The 11,394-nt window shown below is 43.2% G+C and overlaps 1 protein-coding gene across 6 annotated transcripts in view; it reads left to right on the top strand.

Moving 5' to 3' along the window:
• The first annotated feature begins 844 nt into the window (after positions 1-844).
• ZNF644 (zinc finger protein 644) overlaps positions 845-11,394 on the top strand; it is a 51,439-nt gene continuing 40,889 nt past the window's right edge. For 3 of the 6 annotated variants that reach the window (XM_063407482.1, XM_063407484.1, XM_063407477.1), the window contains exon 1: positions 845-944. The gene's annotated coding sequence lies outside the window, so the exon portion shown is untranslated. The other 3 variants (XM_063407479.1, XM_063407478.1, XM_063407483.1) reach the window with 2 other exon arrangements.

Genomic DNA, 11,394 nt, shown 5'->3' with positions numbered 1-11,394 from the left:
GTTATCCTGTCACAGCCAGGGATGAGTATGGCTTGATGTGATTTTTTTGACAAATCTATGTTGGCTGTAACTTATCACTTCATTAGCTGTCATGTACTTAAAGATGTGTGATTACTTGCTTCAGTACTTTTCTGGGAATAGAGGTTGGAATGATTGGCAGTACTTGGCCCTACCTATTCCCCCCTTCTGAATTAAATGTGCTGTTTTACCTCTTCCTCTCTCCTGACATCTGTTCTCCCGAGCACTCTGACCACCGCTCACACCTCTAACGTTGCCTTTATCAGCTTCTCACTCTAGTGTGAAATCCCCCGGGCCCAGCAAGTCTGAAGGGAAAAAATTAACTCATCTCAGCAGTCTCTATGCACTTAACGTTCTCCCCTGACTCCGGGAGAATTCCCTCTGTGAGCCGGGGTTGCCTCTGCAGCATTAATCTGAAAAGAGAACGGCACCGAACGTGTCTTTCTGTCACCTCGTGGCTTTCCCGGCCCCCGGGCCGTGCCCGCCGCGCTCACGTTCCCCGGCACCTTGAGCCTGCCTCTGCCTCAGCCTCTCCCCTGGCTCGGGAGCGCCCGGCGCAGCTCCTGCCGCGGCTGACCTGCTTTCGCAGGCCTGTGGGGAGGGCGCCCGCCCCCGCGCTGGGCGGAGGTGAGGGCGCGGGCGGGGCGGCCGCGGTGGCAGCGGCGCTGCGCGGTTCGGAGCCGCCGGGGGGGGTGCATGGGACCGGGAACGGCGCGCGCGGGACCGGGAACGGCGCGCGCCTGCCGCGGGGGGAGAGGCGCGCGCTCCCTGCGGGGGAAGGGAGGGGGTGCCGTGCGCGCGCGCGCGTGTGTGCGTGTGCGTGTAGCCGCGCGCGGAGCGGCGGGGCGGTCGGGAGGCTTGCGCGATGACGTCACGACGGCGCGCGCAGGACGTAACCCCGGCGTGACGCACAGCCCGGCAAGCCCGTGAGTTTCCCGTTACGATTTATCTTTTTGTATCGCGCCCCCGCCGCCCCCGCCCGGCCGCGGAGTGAGTGGGGTGAGCGGGAGGCGCAGAGCCCCGCGGGCCGGGGGGGCGCGGGCCGGGGCCGAGCGGAGCCCACCCAATCCGGGCCGGGCCGGGCCGGGCCGGCCGCCCTAGCGGCGGGTGGCGGAGCGGGCGGCTCTGCCCCATCCTGCCGCATCGGGAACATGGCGGCCGCCTTCGACCTGGTGCGGCACCGCGGCTCGGCCGCAGCCGCCCGCGCCGCGGTAAGTGGCCGGGCCGGGGCGGCGGCGGCGTGGCGGAGGTCGAGCGGCCGCGGCAGGCACTGCCCTCCCCGGCCCTTCCTTCTCCAGCCCGCCTTGTCGCCTCTCTCCGTCCCCTCAGGCGCCCCTCGCCACATCTCCGAGTCGGCGAGCTGCGTTCCCGGTGCCCCGGCCGGGTGGGACACAAAGGGCTGTGTCGAGGAGGGTTTTGTTCGGTCACATGAAGCGGCGCAGCCAGTGAGCGCGGAGCGGGGAGGGGGAGCGGGGCCGCCGCCATTGCCAGGCGCGGAGGAGCCGGGCAACCCGGGGCCGCCGCTGGGGCCTGGGGCCGGGCCGGCGGCAGCGGCAGCCAGGTAATGCCCGCGGGCGGGGGCGGCCGGGCGGGACAGTGCCGTCGCTCGAGGGTGGCCGGGGTCACCCTGGGGGCCCCGCAGGCGTCCGTGCCCTGCCGCCGCCCGCCCCGGCGGGTCCCGCAGGGCCGCCTGTGCTCCGCCGCGCGTCTCCTGGTGCGGGTCCCGCCCGCGCTGCCCCCCTCTGCTGGCGGCCGGCCCGGGAAAGGTCGTGCTGCCGTCCTGGGACAGGGGGAGCGTGCGCTCCTCACCCTCCGCTCCGTTCTCCTCCTGCTCGGCGAGAAGCGGAGAGGCTCTGAAGCGCCCGGTGTCGTTACAAAGGGCTGGCGAATCCCCGGCCCGCCGCGGCGCTCCCGGTGTGCCCTCCGGGAGCGGTGGGAGAGCTCCCGGCGCTGAGGTGCTTTGCAACAGCGAGGGAAAAGTTACCAGTTCGGGTATTAAAGTCGTATGTTCGGCCTCCCAGCAGCTCCAGGATCTGGCGGTTTCTCGGACAAAGTTTGTGTTATCAGCTTGCAGTGATGAGCATCATCTTGACAAAAGGAACTTGTGTGAAATGTGGAAAGTTCTTTTTCTTCTTACGGCTTGTGTGTAACGTTCAGCCTATGTGCAATACCTCTGTCGTGGTAGTGTGGTCTGTAAACTGACAAATCAACTCGTAATGGAGAACAAGTATAATATATCAAAATACATCAGTGCTATACAGCTGTAGCCCTTTAAGCAAAACCTTATTTGCGGTGATATTCTGATTCCTGCCCCCCTTTCCAGGGCATAATTTAATTATGAAGATTGTGTCATGGAACTTTGCTTTCAAACGCATATGAGGAATGAATGTGCACCAGATTTTAGAGTGAGAAGTCATTTTGTGTTGTACAGAGTAATGAATTAACATATTAATTAACAACGGTTTTCAATACAAGTTGCAACATAATTTTTGATTCAAATCGTAAAACAAATTTTCAAGAGAATGTTCTTCACAGTGAAGGGTGAAGTGCTTCAGAGTTTTGGTAACTTAATGTGATTCTTCTGTTTAGAATTCTTTACTACTTGACTTGTGTAAGGTTGGTGATTGAAGACAGAATAAATGGACTCGTTAGACAGTGCGGAATAAATCTGGGGAAGCTTTTGGTGGGTGCGGAGAAAACGCAGCAGTTTTCTTACTGGAGAGGAGTTTAAGCAGAGTGCATCAAAGAGCAGTGCAGTGTGACAATCCTGTTACACTGACTTAGAGTCAGAGCTGATGCTGCAAACCTGTATAGTGTAGCTGCAGTGGGATATGGTGCAGAGTTAAACAAGAATTACAGTAAGAATTGAAGTTAATAATCTTCAGAATATCTTCTTAGAGTAGTTTCTTCTGATATCTAGTGTTCATTCCAGCAGATTTCATTTTAACTAAAGAGACCTACCCAAGGAACAGACATTTTGTAGAGGAAAACACCCATAATGTCATCAAAGAAACTTGACTTTTTATAATTTTTTTCATTTGTTCTGTCTGTGTGACTTTTTTTTTTAATTAAAAAAAGTCCTGGGTAAATACTACTATAAAAAAACAAACAAAATAAAATAAACAAAACACCCAAACCAACCAAACCACCAAGAGTGTACTACTCTGACTTTTTTTAAGTTTCATAAAGTCCAGTGTCTGATCTATGCTTAGTAGCACTAGGAGGAATATGCCTAGGAAAGTATGAAAGTTCTTCATGGAAAAGGGGAGTTGAAATCCCAACAGGTGACCTGGCTAGTAGGAGAAAAAGGCACTGACCACTTGGAGCATCTTTGTGAGGTTATTTAATACAGAAAAGATTGATTGAAATTGGAACATCAGCAGCTGAATAAACATGATATTAAACAAGAATGGCAATGCCTTTGACTTTAAAATAACTGAATTTCATATGGACACTGAAGTCAAGGGTTGCCTGGAATTCCTTGAGCAATAGATTGTGCTTATGCTTGCAAGTATTAGCACAGCCTACTTTTTAATTCAGGCCTTTTCAAATCACTTATGGAGAACATGGAACTGAAAAAGGAATAAAATTCTCGATAGTAAAGCACACACATGCTCACACACAGTTATTAGTTTCAAACACTTTCAGGCTTCTGAAAGCTCTGAGAACTTAAAACTGGAGAAAATACAGTATAGTTATGTCACTTGCTCTGCAGTTTCACCTGAAGTTGGTTTGAATTAAAGGTTTTTGAACAGCTGCCGATTCACTGTGTCAGTAACACCATTCTCATATTTTTACATTTTCAAGCAACTTTTTAACTTTAGCAAAGTTCAAGTGATGTGGTATCAGAAAGCTGTCTTAAGATACTTGTTTTATTCCCTTTATTCTTTTAGTACCAAGTGCGTTGCTTCAACGTTAGTTACTACAAGCCACATTCAATTGGTTTCCTTTGTGCTCTGCATTGAGGAGCATTTTGTGTTATGTATCCAGAGATTGGGAAAATGACAAGAAAATTAAACAGTGTTGCACTCACTTAAACTGATTTTGAAACTGGGTAAACGTGGCGTAAGCTCCAAACCCAGATATGCTCAGATGAAAATAATGTCCACCCTACTTCAGAGTGTAAAGGAATCTCTGGCGAAATAAACCAAAACCAGTTTGTCTTCTCTGAAAATATTCATTTGTCTTGATCACTCTGCCTATAAGCTAAATCTGTAATCTGATTTTTGTTAATTACCATTTTTCCTTGCTGCATTTTTTTACCAATGTAGATGTAAACTTCATTTTGGTACTGCATAAAGAACTGAAGTTACCTGTTGAAATTGTGATTGTTGGTCACTCTGGCTGATACACATAAAGATACTGTCAGAATGAGTTAAAGGATTTCATAAGTTTGTAGTATCATGAAAAAATATCCTTTTTATGCCTAATTAACAAAAAACCCCAAAAATCCCAGACAGAAAGCTTACATAGACATTAATGCCTGTATACATTGTGTCCCTTAGATCAATTAATAGGAACCTTTCATGCAAGCAGTGATGGTAGAAGGCATGGCCACGTTGTTCACAGGATTGTAGAAAAACTCTTTGAGGGCAACGATGTGAAATGGCCACATAAAACAGATGCAAATACTGTGTACCTCAACAGTGCAGTAATTCTGTGGAGTGTAATTTGATGCTCAAATCACAGTTCTCCATCAACAAAGGCCATGTAATGAGTTTGCATAAACTTAAATATGTGTTGTTTTCAAAATTTGAAGAAGCACGGTAGGCTCTGTTACTTAGTCTGCAATTCAGTGTCGTGTAGTGAATATTTCATCTTGGTACAAAGTCTACCCAGAATATGTAGGATTTACTTGTGGCGGTAGAGGAGGAGAGCTCTTTTAAAATGTCATAATGAAATATATTACAAAATAATTTAATATAAAATAAGTTCTTTTAAATCCAGTTGTGCTGCCTTTCTGTCACTATTCAACTGTACACAGCCGCTGTTAGGTTGACAAAATGTTGCAGCCGTGGCCTTACGTTGCCAGTGAGGTTAAATGGAGGAAGACAGTGGTTTTAACAGTGTGTTTGTGTGTTTTGGTTACACTAATGTTTACTGATGCAATACTTCTGAGCAAATTTGGGATTATAGAGAGCTCTCACTCCAGCAGAAGTAATTGTAAAGCTCTAGGTATGGGAACTAATGGTTCATATTAAATCCGGATACTGGAAATGGAATTCTCTAGTTGATGTTTATTGATTGATATTGAGTGCTTTGTCTTACAAATAATTAACTATTTTAAGGAGGATGGGCTATTTAGTAATTCAGCATTTCTTGAAGCTTAATCCAGTTTATGCGAAGTTCAAGCTCAAATCAGAATAAAGGTTAGATGGCTGGGTTTAGGAATATTTTAGGCCCATTGTTAATGTGTTGTAACTTTTCAGTATGCTGTACACTGCAAGTTCGATTCTTATCATACTTAAGGATTGTTTTTCTTCATAAAGGGATACTATTTTGTGAGTATTTGAGTGATTATATTTTTTGCTTGCCTTAAATGGCTACGTGATAATGTTCATTTTTACAAAGCAGTGTAGAACAGGAGAGAGGGTGCATTTTGGGAAACAGGATGGGAGGAATTACAGGTGCCTTATTGATTTGCCCATTTGCAGCTGGAGTCATGAATTGAGATCATTGTACCTTCCCTGTTTTCACTGCACCTCCCCTGTTTTCTGGAACAACTGTTGGCACTCATTTGTAAAAATACTTTCCACAGCAAAGTATCTCTTGTGTAATTTACTTTTATTTACAGGCTTTTACTTGATACATCCGTGTTTAGTTTGAGTGAAAGACAAGGAATTCCTCAGCAAATGTAATCATAGAAATGTAGTAGTGAGTCCCTTTTGCCTTCCTTTTCACTGAATATTTTGGTACATTGATTACACTGAGTTGTGCTGTATCCTGTCTACTTTTTCCAGTGTGGCTCTTCGGTAGGGACAGGGGTGAGTTTTCCAGAAAAGGCAAACGACAGGAGGTCAGGTGACTGCTTTTGGCAAACTGATCCTTAAGTCTGCTCCTAAAGTGTGGCAGCTCTGAAGCTGGTTGGCTTCTGTTACTTGCCTGGCTGCAGTCAGTGGGGTGATGGGTGGTGGTTATGGTTTAGGGTTTTCATTGGTTTGGTTGGTTTTTTGGGTTTGGTTTTTTTGGTTTTTTTTTAGCTTCATTTTTTGTTTTCTGTAGTGGTTGCCCTCTGTATATTTCTGCTGCTTGCTTCTGCTTCTACTCAGCTCTCCTAGGAGCACTATGTGATATAATTTTGATGCTTACTTTTGGAAGGCCCTTAATGTTTATAATGTTTGTTGCTGATAACTTTCTTCATCTTCAAATATGGACATATACAGCAGTTTTGTGACTGTTGAGTTTCAGAACTGTCTCTGCTATTAACTTAGTTTTCTGGATTTATCTTTTTCAGTCAGAAGTTTGGAAATTTAGAATTTCTATCCTAAAATTAGGCTCCCAATAACCAAAACAGTGGTTCTAGGTTATTGTATTTATTATTGTGTTTATACTTATGTAAGTTATTGTATTTATGCATATAAGAATATTGTGTATTCTTGTGGATGTTCTTAGGAGCCTTCACCGAAGACACTAGATTCTGTGTTCTCCCTTGTGATAATTGGTAGGGAGGGCAGAGAAGGGGAGTATTTTTTCCAACAGCTGTATTTTTGTTGCTACTAAGTCATCTTGGTATTAGAAACAATATTTTCAACAGAGGACAGGCTCTGCCTGCAACGTTCCAACATAAATAACTTTTTTTCTTCACACAGAAGTGCTGGGTTTCTTGTTTTAATACCATAGCTGTGAGTGTATCTTCTGTGAGAAAGTCTTGATTGTGTGTGCTATCACAGGGAGTGGGAAGTGGCAGTTCTGCAGCTGGCTTCTTGCAGTTCTCTCCCACACTGAATTGAGTACTCTGCCCTCTTTTGCTTCCTTTTTCTTAACATACTTATTGACATATTGAAATCACCTGATCTTTTGTGTTCCTGGCCAAAAACTTTGAAACTGAGAATCTGTGGCATGTAATGAAAATAACTGCACTGTTGTATGAATTGTAATGAATATTAGCACTCTGAAATTGCTTTTAAAACAGTTTCTTATCCTGTAGAAAGTTGAGAACAAAATGGCAGTTAGAACTCCCTATCAGGTAGTTATTAACAAAAAAAATACATTATGTTGTGACAGTTTTTTTGCTGGGGTGAAAGGGGGAAGATAAGTTGGGGAGACGTGATGGTGAATTAACCTAGATAAGCCACAGTGAAAAAATTGGAAGGGTTTGGAGCCATTACAGAGTGGGAGGGAATAGAACTTGCATGTCTGGAATGCGAGCTGAGCTGAAATGCTGCAGAGACTGAGGTGGAAAGGTTGCTTGTGTTGTCACATAAACCAAAGATCGCTGGTTCATATCCAAAGATACACTGTCCGTGGTCTTTGTAGATCTTTGCTTTGGGGAAACTACTGAATGTTTGTTTTATTGAAGTTATTTTCTTACAAAAGTGGTTTAGGATAGTGATTGTCTTTTTCTGTGTCCTTGTAAAGCCTTGAGTGTGATGGACAGTAGTGACTCAAGGGATGAAAAGCAGTAGACTTGCTGGTGAGCTGCTTTAGCATGGATTCTTAGGGACCTTTCCTTTGGTTGTGTTTTGGAGTAAGGTAGGTGCATCACTGGTGTTCTGTGCCGTATTGCCCTGAATGCCAAGCCCTGGTTCCCAGACTTCAGAGGTGCTGAGACTTGCTGAGGAAGGTCAGTGTGATTCTCACTGCCGTACATGTGGCTGAAAGAGCTGGTGGATGAGAGTTTCTTTCCTGGCATGTGTGAGATTTGGAGAAGAAGAGGAACAGCTTGTCCAGAAAAGAATGGTATCTCTCTCTAGCAGTGGTAAGACTGCTATTGCTTTTCAGTGTTTTACCAGTAGTAGGGAGCACTAGAAGGTGTAACGTATTTTTGCACAAAGGAGAGTGCAAAATAAAGAAACTATGCTTGGGAGAAGCCATCCAGGTTCCTATATAACTGAAACATCGCAGTATTTCTAAAAATACCATACAGGTACTGTGATAATTCATTTTTAGAAGTGTCTTTTAGACACTAAAAACAACTTTGGAACTTCTGGTTTTTAGTCCAGTGAAGTGTTACCAGAGGATAACAGAGATGATGACTTGTATAGTAAGGAGTTACATAAGAACAAATAAGCAGTTGTGTTTGTCTATATATCTTTACAGATATTTATCAACATTTGTATGTAGATAGACAATTAAAAGTTGGACTATTGTGTTTTGGAACATCATACAAAGTTCTAAATGAAGGCAATATTTAGGATAATGTACTGACATTCTGAAGGCAGAATATATAGCTGAAGGCATCCAGGTTCTGTAGTCTCTCCAGAAGTTCAGCTGTGTCCATTAGGATATTAGGGAGATGAGTTGATAGTTTTGCATAAGAAGTACTGCCTTACCACAGCAGGACCTTATTTCATGTCATTTGGAGCATTAATGATGACTTCATTTTGGGATTTTTTTCTTGTGGAGCCATTTAGAGAAAAGTAGGTTTATTTGACTTTTGCAAGGTGATCACTTTGAACTTTAGGATACTGGGTGCTGTTTTAAATAAAGTTCTCTTTAATATATTTCTAGTAACTTGGCTTTAGGTCCATCTAGTAAGCTGTTCCTGAAGTGTGCTGATGCATACTATTTTCAAAGGATGTAAATATAAAGGAAGAAGGATTAATTAGTGATCATGTGTGTTGTGGTTTCATCTTTGATCAAAGTTTTCTTCAACTTGGTGATACTAATACTAGGAGCTAAAGTGCTTTTGTCCCAAGTAATATCTCTGTGATTTCACAGACAGTTTTACCTTAACTTTTCTTCCACTTTTTAAAGTAATTTTGCAGAAGAAATGCTCTGGTTTTTACCTGCTTAAGACTGTTCTTTTTCTTCATGTTTTCTGTCACTGTAGATTCATTAGCATTTCTTCCTGTCCTTAAAGGAGATTTTAGCATTCAGAAATAAAAACCAAACCTGTATGATGTTAGATCGGCAGCTGTTTGAAAGAATGCAAAACTGTTAAAATTACCAATACTTTTCCACAGGACAATCCTATTAGTGTAAAAAACCCATCTGTCTTCCCACCCCCTCACCTTCTCCTGCCCCCCCCCCAACCCCCTGTGCAGAAAACAACAGGAAAAAACCCCTCTAGCCCAAAACCCTCTTGGCTTTTCAAGACTAAAGTACAAATCTGAGTGGTTTGTAGCTGCCTATACCTCATTTAAAAAACCAAAGATACAAATACCACTGTTTTCCTCTAAATGTCGTAAATTCCTAACAGTTTTCTGGTTCAAGGAAGAACTTTGGTTAGGGTATTTTGAAGGCTTAAAGTTGAAGTTGGCCTGTTCTGTGCTGCAACTTCCTTTGTTTTCTGTCTTACTTGTTCTTGGGATTCCTTTAGTTTTGTGACTCTGAGGAAAAAGACTGGTTATTTCTTAAATTTGTAACAATACCTAATGTATTTCTGTACCTTTATCAGAGTTCTGCAGAGTCATTCATGGCTCTTGTTTTCTCTGAAGCTGTTTAAGTAGGTATTGAGTAATTTCTGAACCTTTTAATCACAATTACTTTAATTTAGTGTGCTCCTATATGTTGTCTTTAAACCTAAGGAAAAGTTACTCTTGCTTCTTTTATCCATTTAAACCAGATTTCATATTCATACATATTCTCTCAACATATAAGTGTTGGTTATATTTTTTTCAGTGGAAAACAAACATGAGGTCTTGAAATCTAACTTGTATGCTTACAAAATTCCCAATAATGAGGAAACATAGCTCTGGGGCCAGTCAGTAGTCAAGTAGCTGTATTTATGGGCCCAAAAGAGGGCTCAGAACCTCTGTTGATGTAGAACACTAAGCTTTTGGGACATATTAGTCATTGGGAATTTATGAAGCCTTTGAGCAAGGTATTTAGGGGGTTTTTATTTTAACTGTCAATGTCCAGGACGATGACAAAGTTTCCTTTATCTTTGGTGCTGACTTTGGTTTGTTTTAAGAAGCATTGTTATTATGTGAATAACATAAGCTGTTTACTTGGTAGAGGAAAATGGTTTTGTCTTAAGGTTATGTCCTTTTTAGGCTGGGAAACACACAGGTTTCTTTGCTTCAGTTAAAAAACCGTGCCTATATTCTGAAACAGTAATGCTGTGAATGGCTTGTGCCATTTACACTCTTTGATTTTACGCAGTCTTAGCCCATGCAGATCCAGTTCTTTTGTGCTATCCTAGTAATCCAGTGTCAAGTGTATGAAACAGTCTTAGAGTGTCTGTCTTGTCTCTTCTATTTCTTGAGCTACGTTTCAAAATTTGGTTGGGAAAACTGACAAATCAAGTGTGTATGGATTCTTCAGCTCCAGCTGGATGAGATGCCTAAGGACAGCTGATGGGCTGGATATGCACAGGTGAGAATAACTGGTGTTGCATGCTGGAAATACCAAGTTTTTCCATTAGCCTTCATGTATTTGGAAGAACTAGTTCATATAGCAGAAGAATCAAAGATTTTAAGCTTTTGCCTGAAACAAAAGGAAGTGAGCAAGTCCACAAGCATTTAAAGGGTTCAAGGCTGAAAACAGAAAGCTTAATTAAACCCTAATCTTGAACTGAAGCCTGCATAGAACTGCTGCATCTTCTTGCAATCTCACATGGAGACTTCATAGATGTTTATTGAACACTTTAGAAAGTAGACCTCAAAGTACTGCGTAACTTCAGTAGAGTCCTGCTTCATAGCAAAATGCTTTTCATCTAATAATTTTGTAGCAAAGGCAGTAACTTTGGTAAACTGTGAAATTTTACTATAGGAAATACTTCTGTATGGTGAGTATGTTATTAATAAATCTTGTGGACCCTGTCCAGTTGAACACAGGGAATAGGAGCTTACTAAAGAGACGTGGATGCTGTGTCAGACCTGAACTGTGGCTGTCGTGCTGTGGCTCCATTGAGTGTTCAGGACTCAAGTAACTGGTGGTCACAAATTACATTTCAAAGAGGGATGTGGAAGCATTTGCCCCAGTTTGCTTACCAGGTCTGCTAGTATAACCTCAGTTGTAAGATGTGTGGTGTTCCTATTCAGAAAACACTCATGCAGCTATCTGGCATGATGGTGTAAAATAAAACACAGCTGGCTTAATTATGTTGCATTGCTACAGCTTAACTAAGGTAAGAAATAGTTCTTAACTATTTATGTAGACCATGAACAATGCTGGAAACTTAGTGTCGCCAAACGAAAAGTGAACACTGAGCAGCTCAACAAGGAATGGATTTCTACATTTTCAATGGCTATTAAGGGGATAGTGTTGACA

This window comes from Prinia subflava, chromosome 10 (assembly GCF_021018805.1).
Source record: "Prinia subflava isolate CZ2003 ecotype Zambia chromosome 10, Cam_Psub_1.2, whole genome shotgun sequence".
Taxonomy (NCBI): Eukaryota; Metazoa; Chordata; class Aves; order Passeriformes; family Cisticolidae; genus Prinia; species Prinia subflava.
Note: the sequence above shows the minus strand (reverse complement) of the source record. Positions and strands in the feature narration are given on the sequence as shown.